Source organism: Mus caroli, chromosome 4 (assembly GCF_900094665.2).
Source record: "Mus caroli chromosome 4, CAROLI_EIJ_v1.1, whole genome shotgun sequence".
Lineage (NCBI taxonomy): Eukaryota > Metazoa > Chordata > Mammalia > Rodentia > Muridae > Mus > Mus caroli.
This window is the reverse complement of record NC_034573.1, coordinates 20,633,875-20,650,340: the sequence shown is the minus strand read 5'-3', so window position 1 is coordinate 20,650,340 and position 16,466 is coordinate 20,633,875. Positions and strand designations below refer to the sequence as shown.

Here is a 16,466-nt window from a genome sequence, read left to right as displayed (position 1 = left end):
GTTTGACCTAAAAGGAGAGTGGGGAAGGGTGGCAGACTGATAGTCTACATCTCGGAGACGCAGCAATGGAACCAGTGGCTATGCGTGCGCGCACAGGTGCCACAGGCCTGGAGAGCAATGCTGTGTCTCTGCAGCCTCCCAATTCAACACACGCGGCGGCTTGCTGAAACTGCATCCGCAGACGAGCGTGGGTACTCTCAGGCACAGCTACCGGAGGAAGAACCAAAGGAAAGGGCGCGAAGGGGGTTAGCATGGAGTGGCAGGGTATTGGGGCAAGACCCACAGGCTCATTTCAGAGCTCCTCTGGTGGGAACCTGAACCCGGCTGCTATGCTCCTCCCTTCTCTTCCCAACTCTCGGTGATCATCTCCATCTCCCCTCGCGCATCCCTTCCCCCCCTCCCTGCTTTCTTTGCTCTCCCTCCCTGCCGCGTGCCTGCTCCCCTCCCCCTCTCCTGGCTGCTCTGGGCAGCAGCAACCTCGGCAGCCCCAGAGATGGGAAGAGAGCGCGCGGGGCGCTGCAGCTCTGGAGCCCTGGCTCTTTCCTCACCCGGTGCCCTGAGCCCCTGCCGCCGCTCTCGCCTCCTGGCTACCCCCGGACTCCGGCTACGCTAATAGGACAGCGCCGCCACCACCGCCAGCCCTCGTCCCGCCCGCGCCGCGCTGCCCTCACGCGCCCTGGATGGAGCTTTCCCTCGCTGGGATCGGTGAGTACCAGAGACTCTAGGGGGTCAGGCACAGGACTGAGCGCCCACCAAAATCGTTAGATGAGGCACCCCGACCACCTGCTGGGTACCCTCCTGGCACAGGTCCCCGGGGACATTTGGTTTTAACTCAACCAGCCTGGAACTTGAACCCTTTCTCTTCCAGAGATAGCTGCTTGTACATTAGTCCCTTGTCACCCTCCTGCCTTCCCGCTGCTACCCTCATTCCCCTGGCAGATAGCCTTCTCCTGGTGTCACTTCAAAGAGAGTCATTGCTGCCCTCGTTGTCCCCAGGTCTTTCTGAATTCTGTCTTCTGCCGAGCGTTATCGCTCGGACCTAGGTTTCTCCACAAAGTCCTCCCCTGACCCACCTCCCCTCAAAGCCTGACCACAGAGTCATTGGTCCTGCCATCCCGTTCCTCCTCAGAGACTTAGTGAATGCTGACCTCATTCCTTCCACATGATGCTGTCTTGAAGCTTTTCTGACACTCACCTCCAAACCCACACTGACACGCGGTGTGTTCTGTTTATTGTGTCTCTGCACCTGGGCTATTTAGGTGATAATCAACCATGGAAAGAGGACAAAAACAGGAAATCTTTTGGGACTAAACTTTTTGTCATTGTTTCAAAGTGCCCAACTATTTACATCGCTTAGATTCCTTCTTGTCTGAGGGGCTGTCCGCTGAACACAGGGAAGGGCCCTTATTATTTTACCTGTTATCCCACAATCTGCCTTTTTCTCAGGTCTAGAGCAGAGCACCTTACACGGTCCAGCTGTGAATCTCCCTAAGTTACGCCACCAAACCTCGGCGGCAACTTTTAAGGATAGGCAGCTTTTTAAAAAAAAGGTGGAACCAGACATACCGTTTACAACCGCTTTATTATCGTTGTTATGATTTTAAATTTCAATAAGTTAAAGCCCTTATTTTCTTTGTGTTTATTGACCTAAGAGCGGAATGTTGCACAGAGAACTTCCACACCAGGCACTTCAGGGGCGGTGTAGGTGTAGGTGTAGTCTCTAGCTATCCTAATGAGTTTCCTGAATGCAGCAGACCTTCCTGCTGGAATCAGGCTTATCATTTGTTTGTGGTTAGCTTGAACAAAAATAGGCATTGTGTTCAAAGAGTGAATCTGCCTGGGAGTGGAGGGTTGCTGTGAACAGGAAAGGAGGTGATTTAAATACTAAAATTTTTATTCAAGATTCCTCTGTGCTATAGTGAAAAGCAAGACCCATACAACTTATGATTTACATTCAAACAACTTGTAAAATATTAATTTTGTGGTGGCACCTTACTGCACAGAAGTGAACATAGGGTTAATGTTTGAGGAAAATTGGGAGTATTCAAAGAAATGTAAGAAACTTTGAAGGGGAATACCCTACTTAAGAATGGACTGTGTGAATAAGTTTTTTGATATTACTGTAAGCAATTTAAGGGGAGTGAGACTTGACTTGCCATTCTCCTGTTTGCAGTTGGTGGAGAGGATGATGTTTTCAGTCCTCTTCTTGAACAGGCAATTCTCCCTCTATATAAAATAGAAAGGGAAATTTGATCAAATATACGATGAGTTTGTTTACCAATGATTACCTTAAAAACCCCACATTTCCCATTGTTAAGCATTTTATTTCATTTTGCTTTCTTGGTAGTCCTTGTCGCAGGGCAGGAGCAAAGTGACCAGCAGTGGTTTTCAGCCAATGTGTTCAGCTGCACCAAAATTCACAAGGGCCAGGTGTACTACTGTTGGTTTTCTAAATACGGAAATTTGCCTAATTAACCTTACTGTTGGACTAAGAAAAATACTCAAAACTATGTATTAAGTTTGAAACTGCTGCAGACGTTCACTTATGGCATGCCGAGTGGACAATAGGTGACTTAGAAGATGAATGAAAGGATCTTTTACATTTCCCCCTGGAGATATTTGTATTTTGTTTAGCAATAGGGTAATTGGTATGTACAGTATATCCAGCAATATTGAGTCTTCACTGAATAGATACATCACAGTTGAACGAAGCAGAGGTTGGAGTAATGCTGAATGCTCTGTTTTTGTGGTAAGCAGAAGTTCAGATCAAAGCATTCTAACAGCATTGTAGTTTATGTCAAAATATTAACACTGCCTAAGAATCATCTATGAACATGAAAATGAATTTCTCATAAAGTAGAGCAGAGGTTCTTGTTATGGATTCTTATACAGAACTCAAAACCCTTCTGGATTTAAAAATCCTGTAGTTAGGAAGACTGCAAAATCATCAAATAGAACAGATGAAGAGACAGGAACACCAGTATTGGAATGGTGCATTGGTGAGTGTGTGATGCTCTTCTTTACATTGCTACCAAGAGGACAGGTGTAAAGTCAATATTTGCCTTCTCAAAGGGGATCAGCAGTTGTGTAAATGACATAGGAATTTCATCAACAAGTTGTCTGTAGTCCATGCATGGTTTTACTGAGAATGTAAGGTGAAGAGATAAAGGCTGAGGGAGATGAACATGGGGTGAAAATAAAGAACCTGTGACCACCAGCTTGAAACTTACCCAAATGAGGATAACTGAGCACAATCCCTATTATTTTAGGTAGTAGCTGTTTTCCAGTGTGATTTTTCAGAAGCCTCCTTTTTTATTTTTCAGGAAAAAAAACTAACACAACATTTTCTCTTTTTATGAAGTGATTATTTCTTTCACTAGAATCTCAGATGCAAAGGCAAACTCATGTAATCTGTCTAAGTGAACTGAGTTCTAAACAAATTTAAAACCAAGACTTTGGACAAGGAATGTATAAACTAATACTTAAATTTATAATGTTTGATGGAGGTAAATATCTCATGCTGGCTAATTTACATTGGTGAACATCTTACTCGATTTTATGTACATTTACATATGATTTAATTCACAAAAGTCTATATATTAAAACACACACACATTTTCTTAGCTGAAAAAGCAGCCAATGGAATGGATAGCAAGTCATTATATAAGCTTTTTTTGTAGTTTTTTTTTTCCTAGCTTCAGTATATACAGTAATATTTAACAACAAGCATTCTTAGAAAACAAAGACTGATCATTTCTACACTAGCTTTCTGTCTCAACCACAGTCTTACAGTTTTTGAGGATGCGTGATTATGACTTCTACATAATGGAATCTCATGTTTCATGCCTGTAATTCTGGTATTTGGGAGACTTGAGACTGGAAGATTTTTCTTTCTAAGTTAACCTGGGCTGTACTGGGAATCACTCATTCAAAATGACAAAAGGAAAGCTCAAACCAACAAAAGACATTTAAATTTTCTGGTGGGACTTATGGCTACTGGAGACCCACCTCCATTCATTTTACTGCAAATGGATGACATTGAAGTTAGGTGTGGATTAGAGAATTTGAAGAGCATTCTGTTTCTGTTATTTGAATAATGATTTACCCAAGGTTCCTAAGTACTTACCAGATTCAGAATTAGATTCCGGCTTCCTCTTTTCATGCTGCATCTGTCTTTCTAGAGTATAAAAACAAGCCCCTTCGTTGTTTCTGAGAAAGGTAATGCAGGATAATTCAGTTTCAGCATGAAAGAAAATGAGCAGGTAAACACAATCAAAGGTTTGGTGCTGCTCCAGGGTCATCTCAATGCTTCAACTTTACTCAGCATAGTTGATGGTAAGCAGCCTTCCCAACATTTAATTGATCACTTTCTTCTTAAAGCTTGGGAAACACTTTAAAATCTTACAGTTACAAGGCTACTTAATACATCCATTATTCTTTTCACTTCTTGTCATTAATCGTATATCATACAGTGTAAGTTTTGTTTATAGCAATATTATACCACAGATGTTTTTCATTTTAACTGGATTGAAAAAATTCCCCTAAGTAGGTGTTGGCTTCTTTAGGTATGGAACAGAAACGAATTTGGAGTTTCACTGGTCTGTTTACTTAATCCTTGCTTCACTGCAAAGAGAGTTTACATATTGGTGTGCTTATTTTCTACTTTGTTGTTTGTCTCCTATAGACTTGAGTAGCTTGGGGAGTTGGGGAAGGAAAATATGTCTCACAAAGTTCAAGACCACATCCTGGCATCTGTAAATTTATTTTCATCGATATGGGGATATGGGGTCATGAAAAAAATGACTATGTTAATGAGGAGCCATCCTTATTACTGGCTCAATACTAAAGTGCCAGAGGCATTCTTGAACATGGAGGCTCATCACTGCCACCTTCCCATGGAAAAAGAATGAATTACTGTGTGTAGATAACTGAGTCTTATCACTTGGACCACTATTGCTTCATCTACATGTGGCTAGATTGGAGTTATTGAAGAGAATTGGTTATGCTGAATTGCTTGGTAGCTTGCTCAACAGATGAGGGACCATGTCTTAAGGGTTCCTTGTTAAAGTAGTTGATCTTAAAACCACTCAAGATGGAGATGTGTCTAACAAGAGAATTGTATTTTTAAGGTTTCTGTGACCTAATTTCTTTGCAGCGCATTTCAGTCTTCATTAACTGAGATCTTACTATACTGTATGATCTGATCTGATGAATACAGACACATGAAAGCATATGATATAGGCTCTGACTTCAAACACATGACAGTTTAGCTGGATAGGCTGGATACACAGCTTGTAAGTGAAAAGGAGTGCTGAAATCCAGACTGATCTCAACCCAGGACTGCCCAAACTTCCTGAACAGATGATCCAAGAAAAAAAATAAAGAGAATACAACACAGGCATATCTTCATTGCATTTCCTATATGGAACTATGTTATTACTAAGACTTGAAATGAAATTAATGTCCTTCCTTAAAAGCATACAATTTTGTTGCTGCCTTTATTTAAATATAATATCAACCAAATACTGATAATACAGAAATTTATTATACATTATTACAATTAATATACTCGAGCATTTATAACTCTTACAAATAAACACATTAGATGATTAAGTTATAAGGTAAATTTCCAAGGAAAATGTAACTATTTTGTATACTTTCAATAAGTATACAAATTAGATTAGAATGTACACTTTTGCTTTCAGCAAACATTCACAAGAAAGTGAGCAAACATGGGGAAGAAAGCTATAAATAACCCCTATATTGTATCTTTAATACTTACAAGTCAATAAATGCCTTTAATAAGAGAGATATTTAAACTAAAGTAACTAAAATCTGTCTTATTTGATAAAGAGCATTTACTGAATAGTTACACCAGAATGTTAAAAAAATTTATTTGAAATATTAAAATGTATTCTTGGGAAATAATCTTGGAGAGATTTGTAGTGTAGACCAGGGACTGGAAGTTTATATTCATAGTTATCAAAATTTATGGTACTATTATAGTATTTTAGTTATTGCAAAGTAATGGTATGTAATAGCTCCTTAGGATACATGAATAGTTTTAAATGAAAAGATTATTGTATGCACATGAAGAATTTATTTCTTTAATGTTTGCTCTTAGTTTCCCAAGAGAATAAAAGAATCTATCTGATTTGTAAAAATGTGTGTGTGTGTGAACAGATCAAACGAATTGTTATAGCAAGCTGTAACCACGTGGAAAAAGTATATTAGAAACTTTGTTGCATGAATGTGATTTGGTCTTTTATCATAAGGGGTCTTAAGCAGACAAAAGCTTGCCTTGACAGAAACCATGAGCCATTCTAGGAGTTTAATCTGTGCATTCAATTGCATCAACAGCTGGGACTATGGGACCAACAGCTGGATTCAGTGGGAGATAATCCACTCTGAGCTAATAAAGTTTATTAACTCTCTCGCTGTCTCTGGAAAGCTGCTATATTAGGATATTGCCTTGCATGCTGACTTAAATTCTATAATTAGATCGGTGGTCACTTTTTTTCTCTATAATAATTCAGAAGTTTCTACAGAATGATATGGGAAGAAAACAAGAAGGATCAATTCAAGCTACTTTTGCCTTGTTACCATGTATCACATGTGTGTTTGTCCTTTTTTAAAATATTATTTTCTGGTACTTAACTGATAATATGAAGTAGGCACATGAAGTGCTATTTTCTATTATACAAAGTTATTAAACAGACTCACAGACTTTTGTCAGTAGAAGATCTCTGTTGAAACTCATTGAAGGTCCTTCATTTTCTACAAAGACAGGTAAAAAGGTGACCTGAGTATCTACATCCAACACACCCAATCCTCTTCTTCTGAAATCCCTGAACATGTACATATTCATTTAAAAAGATTAATTTTTATTTTATACCTTTTCCTGTGTAAAGTGGTATGTATGCATGTGTGTATTTATGTGTGTGTATTTGTATGCATCACATACATGTCAAAGCTTTTGGAGGACCTCAGGCATCAGAACCCCCAGAACTGATGTTATAGAAGGATGTGGGCTACTATGCAGGCAATGGGAACCATACCCAAGTCCCATGTTGCTATATTTTCATGGCTACAGAATCTAATAATTCTGGTTGAAGCAGTCTAGACTCATACAATAGTCACTTTCTTTTCAGAACTTTCTTTAATCTGTGGCATTGGCTGCTCCATTGTGTCAAAAATATTTAAGTTCTCACCAGCATCTGTCTTAGAAAGAGGAGTTATCATTTCTACATAGTGTTAGTGAGCCCCAATATCTGGATTTCTTTTATCATTCTGATTGCCTTCTGAATTATAACTGAAATAGACAAAGACACAGAGCACAAAGGCTAGTACACATGCACATGTGTCTTGTATTGATGATTTCCACAGTTTTGTTTTGTTTTTTTTTTTTAACTCAGGAAATTCCCTCAGAAGACAAAAGTTACTAATAAAACACATGCATGCGCGCACACACACAAAGAGAGAAAGAGAGAGACAGACAGACAGAGACAGAGAAAGAGGGACAGAGAAAGAGAGAGAGAGACAAGAGACAGAGAGACAGAGAAAGAGAGAGACAGAGAGACAAAGACATAGACACGGAAAAATTAAATAAAGCAATTTATGTGAACCTATTGTGACTTACAAAAGTTCCATGGTTGCCAAGATAGGATAAGCTTAGGTGGGATGTAGGCCTAGAACATTATATTTCTTGCCATTTCATTGTGGCAAACATATTTTAAAGAAATATTTTCAATTGTTCTTCTCACAGGAAACAATCAAGGTTCTAATGACTGACATAGTGAAGTCCTCATTCATCATGGTAGTATGTGTTCATTTTTGTTAATACTCTCAGAAATCCTGAGGATCCTACGTCTATCACGGACAAATCTTCCTGCTATTATTTCTAGGACTGCACATGTGTAGTTGCTCCTTCTACTGAAGAGGATGCAGTTCTGTTAACAGGAGAAATACAAACAACTGATAGCTGCATTTTACCTATTTTTTATTCATTATACTGAAACAACTGCATTGATTCTCTATGAATAACAGACAAAAAATTTAGAAGAACCATTTATTGTTCATTGTATGTTTGTTATTAACTCCTATAGATTCCCTAACATTTCATAAAAAACTCTGCAAGGGACCTCACCCACCTTCCTGCAGGAAGAGCAGGAGTGATGTCAGTCTTAGCATTTTATCTTTTTTGGCAACATTGTCAACATCTAAAGTTTGAGATTTTTTTTTGTTCTTGCACCTCAGTACAAAAGCCTGGCATAGTTTCATAGATGCTCTCAAAAGATTATAGATTTCTAGGTTAGAGGGAAAGGAAAGTTTGTTAGTCATAGAAGTTTCAAGCAGAATTAGCATTTTTGTACTGTTTGGGGGCTCAGTTTCCATAAGTCATAAAATACCTTCACATGTCTACCCATAAGAAGAAAGGCAAATCTTCAGAAATACAAATCCTTTGTAATAGTAACTATGCCTCCCTTTGTTCCAAAAGGTAATTCTATTTATCCCTTCTGAAAATTCTTGATTTACAAACATCTTCAAAAAAGAGTGAAAGCATGCTCGTTAGTGATCCAGACAATGCACAGAAACATGAAATGCTCATGAGAGATTATGTTCCAGTGATGACAAAGAATTTCAATAGATGCTTTTATCAGGGTCCTTTCCACCATATGCTAAATGTTCATCCAAATGATAAGATGCTTTTTTAAACATGGGATGCCTGAGATTTATGAATCACTAAACTTTTAGAAAAAAATATGTTGTGTTTGATTTTGAATTAGGTTTTAGATTATTTTCTACTGAGTATATTATAAAATAAAGATCGTGTCATTGAAAATGCTGTACAAGTTAGTACAAATTTGAGCTCTAACCACAGACGATAATAAATGTATATTTTATCTGAGTAGATTATAAATTAAACTCAGTAAAAATTTGCTATTTATTGCTCTCATGTCCTTAAAGTTTCCTTAATAAGTTTCCTTAGAAATTACATGAAAGTTTTCCAAATAATCAAAAGCTTAATTTTTGCTATCACTTAAGAATATTCTAATTTAAATAATGCCTTGGGGTTCATAATGACCATTTGTATAGTAATAGTCATTTAAATATATAAATTCTTTTTTTGTGACACAATGAACTTTTAGAGTTTTATTCCACTTTATATACTTTTATAAATTGAGAAAAGAATCTCAAATTGCAGGAGTGACTAGAAACCAATAACTTAAGTTACTCAGGATTGATGTTACTTTTCTGAATTTCTAAGCTGGAAATTTCAAAGTTTCGAACTTTTGCATCCACAGAACAAACTACTGATGTACTTTGCCCTGAGGCACAGTGTCTTTCTTTCTTTTTTTTTTTTTTCTTCTCACTGTGTTCTTCTCTTATGTGAACACATATTCTGCTCACACATGGTTTCTTCTGTGTTCTACTCTTATGCTAACAGATGTTCTGCTGACACATGGTTTTGCAGTTTCCCACACCCTATGTCCATCACCAAGGCTCTGACTCTGCAATCTGCAGTAACTTTTTCTTATCTCTCAGGTACAGTCTTCCAGTTCGTCCCAGTTTGAATTGGTCATTCACAATCTACAAATCAAGTAAACACAACAGTAAAAACAACAACAACAACAACATCTAGCCTCAAAGGGACACAGTATTTTCTTCTGTGAGGGGAAGAGTTGAGGCTCTGACATGATGATGCTATCTTGTTCCCTTCGACTGGCTGCTATGGGCTGATTGTGTCGTCACTTAAATTCACACTGTGTACTTATTTTGTGTTCCACAGTATTATGGAAAGTTAAAGATGACAAGTTCTTGACATTATATTCAACACATTTTTTTTTTATAATGTTCATAATTGGTATGCCCTTAGCAACTGTTTTGTGTCTACATTGTCCCATTACTTTCCTGCAAGCTTATCAAGAAGCTACTTAATCATGATGGAATTTAGGAAAATACAAAGTGAATCACTAGACAATATGTTTCTGCTTGAACTATGAATGGTGAGGTAGTAAGACAATTGGTAGAGGACATGGTGATAACCTTGTGAAAATATGATTAGCTGAACATAATATGAATACAAAAGCTCCATAGAAGGAAGAGATGATAAAACCACCATTTGTAGCATGATAAAGACAAAAATCTATCTAACCTATATAGCTCTACGAAAACACTACTCTCTCTCTCTCTATATATATATATACTATATATATATATATATATATATATGAATTTAAATCTTATTTTAATTTATATTAAAGTACAAATTCTATGGACTCAAAATTGAATAGAATTACTAATTGAGAGAGTAACATCAAATTTTTTGGATCTATATGTCTCTTACTCCTTCACGTAAAATATTTGGGTGCTAAAAATGTACAATTAGATAACATTAGAAACTTCTACAGTACTAACACTAAATTCTCATTCAGCTAATGTGAGATAAAATGATTCAAGTTTTGCTTAAACAGGAAGTGATACCTAGATAACCCAATTATGTAGTTAGCAACTCTTGGGTCGGTAGGAAAATTTAGGTTTGATGGGTATATAGTAATATAAAAACTAGCATGTAATGAGTAATTAAAATATAATTAGAACCATATTTTTGTGAAAAAATTAAGTATGCCTTTGAAAAGGCAGTTTGCTCTTTTAATTATTATTAAGCTGCTATGGCCCAACATTTCTTACATTTATTAAATTCGTTAACTGAAGAAGAGCCTCTCTTGTTAAGCAATTCTGGAAAGAATATAAATCCTCCTCAAACAATAATAGTCAGAGGAAGAACAAACACAAACCTTTTCTGAACCCAATAAAACACTGAGCTCACTGGGCCTCCAAATGTTCAAAATTATTTAAAGGTCCATCCATGAAGAAATGAGTCATGAGTTTCTGCTGGCTCTGAAAAGCTTATAGTATGATCTGACCACAGTAGAAGTGCTGATAAAATGACCACGAAAATATCATCTGGCAATACACTAAAGTTTTGACAAATGATTGAAAATTGGACAGGAGATGTAGAGAAAGAGAATGAAACCTGAGTGGCTGCTTGAAGTGGCTCGTCCTGATTTTAATTGGATTTCTACTGGGTATTGGCTTGTGAGAAATAAGAAAGTGGTCTGAGAGCCAGAAAGAAATTTCTCTCAGGCATCAGGTCTGTCTACTAACATTGGTTCAACAAGAAAGCCCCAAGACCCTCCCCAAAACATCATTTTAAGTTCAAAGCAATGCAATGTACATAAAAGACTAACTTCTGGTTAGAGTAACTCACGTCTCCAAATAAAGGTGCTTAGACTATAAAGGTATAAACCATGTCCAGGCATAAATTATGAGTATAAATCTCAGTTTACCCTGCATTATAAATTTAATAAAATAGTTACAAAACAAAAAGAAATTTAAAGAAATAAAAGCATTGCCAAGAGTCTAAAACATTAAATTGGACTTGGAATAATATAGAAGTTGGACTATCAGGTGGATTCATTAAGGAGACTAATGAGAAAACATAGAGGAGTGAGGATAAGAAAGCATTGGGGTGGGGAGGAAGGGGAGAAGGAAGGAGCAAAAGAATGAGAGGAGAAGGAGGAGGAAGAAGAGGAAAGGAGGAAGAAATGAAGAAGAGGGAGAAGAGGAAAAGGGAGAGGAAAACAAACACATGAACAAAAATCAAGGAGCATTCTCTATGAACTCTTGGACCACATCAAACCACTACACCTATGTGGTGGTTTGAATATACTTGGCTCAGCAAGTGGCACTATTAAGAGGTGTGGTCTTGTTGGAGGAAGTGTGTCATTGTGGGCGTGGGCTTTGAGAACCTTCTCCTAGCTGCCTGGAAGACAGTAGTCTTGCCTGTTTAAATTCAGAACAAGATGCAGACCTCTCAGCTCCTCCTGCGCCATGCCTGCCTGGATGTTGCCATGCTCTCACCTTAATGATAATGGACTGAACCTCTGAACCTGTAAACTAGCCCTAATTAAATTGTTTGTTTTGTTTTGCTTTTTGTTTTTTAATAAGAGTTGCCTTGGTCATGGTGTATCTTCACAGAATGGGAAACCCTATCTAAGACCACCTGCAGTTGAATTTCCAGAGGGGGACGGGGGAAGACAGAATAAGGAAGAAACCCTGAAAAGGAAGAAGGAATATTTTTTTACAGAAACAGGAAATAGTCTTGACTTTTTCAAGTCCTGCAAGATAATAATCAAATCGTAATTTTAAAGCCTCAAGAGAATTAAAAACAAGGTAACTAACAATAACAAAGAGTTAAAATACACATGCCACTCTATGTTTGGATAAAATCAAATTTGAAATGAAAAATTAGGAACAAAACATACAAGGATATATATGTTAATGTTTCCTGTTGAATCAAAATAAGATCTAGACAGAAACCTGGTGTTCCCTAAAAACAAGAAGTATTCTAGGAATAGTAAACTAAAGATAAATGTAAGGATTTTTTTTTAATATTGCTGCTGCTTCAAATAACAGTTAATTGTTTAAAAATAGTAACACAAATTAAGGGCTTGTTATCCATGTAAATGTAAAATATATTATCCCTGGATTTAAAAAATATATACTGTAAATTTCTTTCATTTTACATAAAGTGGAATAATATTTATTGCTTTGATGCAGTCTGTGGTAGATTACTTTCATTTATTACAAAACTGACGTCCAGTGAAAATACCTTGAAGACATATAACTAATACACGAATGGTAGAGAGACTGGCATTACAAAAATGGAAGTAATACAAAGGTGAACAGGAAAAAAGGTAGATGTAAAAAATAGAAAGCAGTTACCATAGCTGTGAGGTAAAGTTCGTGAGCCACAGTTGAGCTTAGAGAAGAAGCTAGTGAACAGCTATTCAGCCAAGGATAAACTATTCGATAACAATCATGTCTCACTGAATATTAATCAGTTACGAGGCATGTTCTTGCCTGGTGGCTATACTTATAATGGTTTTGAATTTCTATTAAGCCTAAAGTTGCTGTAAAAATGATCTATTGACAGCGTATGAAATAAAAATTAAAGATGTGTAAAAGCAATTCATCAAAATTATTAACTAAATATTATGTTGTGAGTGAAAAATTATATTATGGACTTAACTCAAGAAGCAAAATTTAGCAGATCAGATGATACAGATAAATCTACAAGTCTACCTGAATATTTCAGATTTCTTGTCTCTATAATCACAGATGAATAGAAGTGATCAAGAATACATACAATGTCATAACTGTGAGTTATAAGACATATTCACTTAGGACAGATTTTTAAATATGTATTATAATAAACTAAATGCAGAACAACAAAGAGCTATCACAAGTCCATTATGGAGAAATGCATAATAAAATAAGGTACAAATTTTTGAGCACTCAATTCAAATATATATGGTTGATAAAGAAATATGTGGGGAAAAAAAACCTGTCAACATTTGTAGTCATTAGGAAACTGCACTGTCAATTAAAATCAGAGTAATATGCCACTGTACACTGGGTAGAAGAGAAAGCAAAAACAGCCCAAGCACCGATCCTTATCAAGGGCAAGGATGTGCAGAGGTTGTGCATTCCTAGACGGAATGCAAACTGATAAAGGCAAAACAGGTAAAAGCATCTTCATAAAACTGAACCATGCAAGACCTATGACTCAGGAATAGCATTTGCCTGAACTGATATTTACTAATGTAACATGACAATAAGTGTGTTGAAATCCCAAAATGAATGTCTGTATCCAGAGTTTGCAAAAAGGGAAACAGACCTAAGTGACCATAAATTATTAAATGAATAACAAATCAAAGTACTCACACAATATATTATTCATTGGTAAATACTAACTCTTGTACAGTAAAAAGTGTTCCTCAAAAAGACACGTGCTACAGTTACATTTATATGGCTTTTTTTTTTTGAAAAAATAACTAAAACTTAGAAACAAAACAAAACAGAAAGCAGTGATTTTTCAGGTTTAGATTGGGAGGCTAAAGCTGAATTTATAGCGAGAAGAGGAAAATTTCGGATGATGAAATTGTGCTACATCTTGATGCAATTGGGTGGATCATGGGCTGTCACAAACCTTTGCTCTACCATAACAAGTAAACCACAGATCCGTCATGCATCCAGACTAAACAATTGCCTTAGCCAGACCTAGCCTATAACTTGCCAGTTTGCAATCCTTTCTTTGAATAATCAAACATTTTAAATTGAAGGTGTGTCTTGGGACTGCATTCTTCTAACGTGTTCCACTACTGATCTAAGGAAACACACTTGACTGTTATGTTTTGAATTAGATTGAGACTTCAAGAAAAGTGTCGTGTTTTAAATGAAGAGTTTATGAAGATGTGTATTAGGATAATGTGCACCGTAAACGTTTCTGGACTTGATCCCCAGAATTGTCATACTTAGTTTCTTATGCATCATTTTGAATGATTAATTTTCTCCTTCTACGGATAGAGAGATCATGGCTTGAGCTTTTTACATGCTGCTCTATCCAACCATGGTCTTATGGTTGCATGGTTAAAAGCCCATTTCATTAGTAGTGAATGCCCCGCATTCGAGTCTTTATTGAAGGAAAGAGACCCAGAGGAAAGGCAGCAGGAAGAAAGAAATACGTCTAACTCAATGTATTTATTGTGTGCTGTGTAGTAAGGAGCTGAGTAAATTCACAGTATATTATTTCTTTAAATAGCATTCCTTAAGAAACTTTAAAACTTACATGTATATATGAGAATTAAAATAGTAAAAATAAGTGAAGTAATTTCATATAATTTTCTACGTAAGAAAATAGGCAACCAAATGCACCCATTTGTTCAAGGTTCAAAACCCCTATTATTAACTGGCTATGAAAACTGGAGGTCACTTTATTGTTGTCTCCACATTCATGTCATTTCGTAATGTTCAGGTCACAGTTGCATCCAGGCTCTGGCTGTTGGAGGCTGTGTAACTAGAGAGATAAGAGCATTCCATTGGGATAATATGCTTTTGTTTCTCTTGGCTACCTAAGGAGGGATGAACAGTATACATTATTAAAGCAATTATAGAAAAACTTCAGGCCAAATTTACATGTTGTTCAACTCAGCATGAAGGTGTTTGCCTCCCAGAAAAAAAAATTATGTGTTGCCAACGAGAAAACAATGAAATAAAAAGAAGTCTACTAGAGCATGTGGTTTGCAGCCCGCTACAATGTGTGATGAAATTCCATATAATGAATTAGATACTATTGAGAGAAAAGAAAGGAACTTTTAAAACAAAATATTCTCTTATAAAAGGTTAAAAAAAAGTTTAAACATTGTTACCAGTCATTTCCATAGTACTTTAAAGCTCTGCTCTAAATTTTCAGTGTGTTATGTATATTGTATTCCACTGAAGAAAGATTATTGTACTAGATTTCAGTATTGAAAACTTTAGTGTTAAGTTTCTAAACAGAAAATTTCTATTAAATAATAATTATTGGGCTCATTCATAGAAAAAAGGCATGTGAAGGACTAACCTCTCATTCCACTGAAGTGTTCATAAATAGACTAGTCATAGTTTCTTACATAGCCTAAAAGTTTGGAAAATTCGACAATATTGTACAAAGTCTATTCCCTTTCAGCATAAAGTTATTTTTTTGAGGCATAAAAAATCTTATTGAAATCGATCAAGAATATATGTATAAATATATAAGCAATCTACTTATTGACCTCTGCTTGTCATCCAAAATATAAGCCCACATAAACACAGTTAGATGTAAACATATTTATGTACATGTATAGACATACTATGCAATGTATAAAAAACTATGCAAGGTATAAAATATATATAAATATGCTTACATTCAAATGTGCAAATACATACATATACTTACATAATTACATATAGGTCTTCATATTTGTAAATGTATCGAGAGGTACATACATACACACTTATACACTTATGCCTAACTTACTGAAATGCTCATAGTTCCAGAAAAAAGCCAATCTTATGTATATAATAACAACAAAGGTTTTAACATAGGAATGAAAACCACAGAGATAGAAAATGTAAAACCACACAGTCCTAAACAAAAGGGATTAACTGGCTAATGTCAGTAGTGGTTCTCAGGTATGTTCATGTTCATTTTTGCTTCTTAGAAATCACTCTCCCTTTTGTCTTCTCCATTCCTACATCAGCCACTGCATGAGAAGGCACCAAGTAGAGGTAAGGATGGGGTTTGAGACAGGGTTTCTTTGTATAGCCCTGGCTGTCCTGGAATTCATTTTGTAGACCAGGCTGGCCTCGAACTCAGAAATCCGCCTGCCTCTGCCTCCCAAGTGCTGGAATTAAAGGCGTGCGCCACCGCCCATCGAGGTACGTTCTTAATAGGGAAACATTAGTACCACCAAATGTGGGAGAAACATGTACTACATCACGGATCAGTAACACAGAACACCATCACCCTGTCACAAGATGATCATGTGATCAGGCACTGTTCAACCCTGATGCCCACTTATTCTTTGCTGTATAGG

General features: G+C 36.6%; 1 protein-coding gene across 1 annotated transcript in view; it reads left to right on the top strand.

Moving 5' to 3' along the window:
* Fut9 (fucosyltransferase 9) overlaps positions 1-16,466 on the top strand; it is a 167,502-nt gene that overhangs the window by 8 nt on the left and 151,028 nt on the right. The window contains exon 1 of the mRNA XM_021161307.2: positions 1-705. This exon is cut by the window's left edge and continues 8 nt beyond it. The gene's annotated coding sequence lies outside the window, so the exon portion shown is untranslated. The remainder of the gene's footprint in view (positions 706-16,466) is intronic.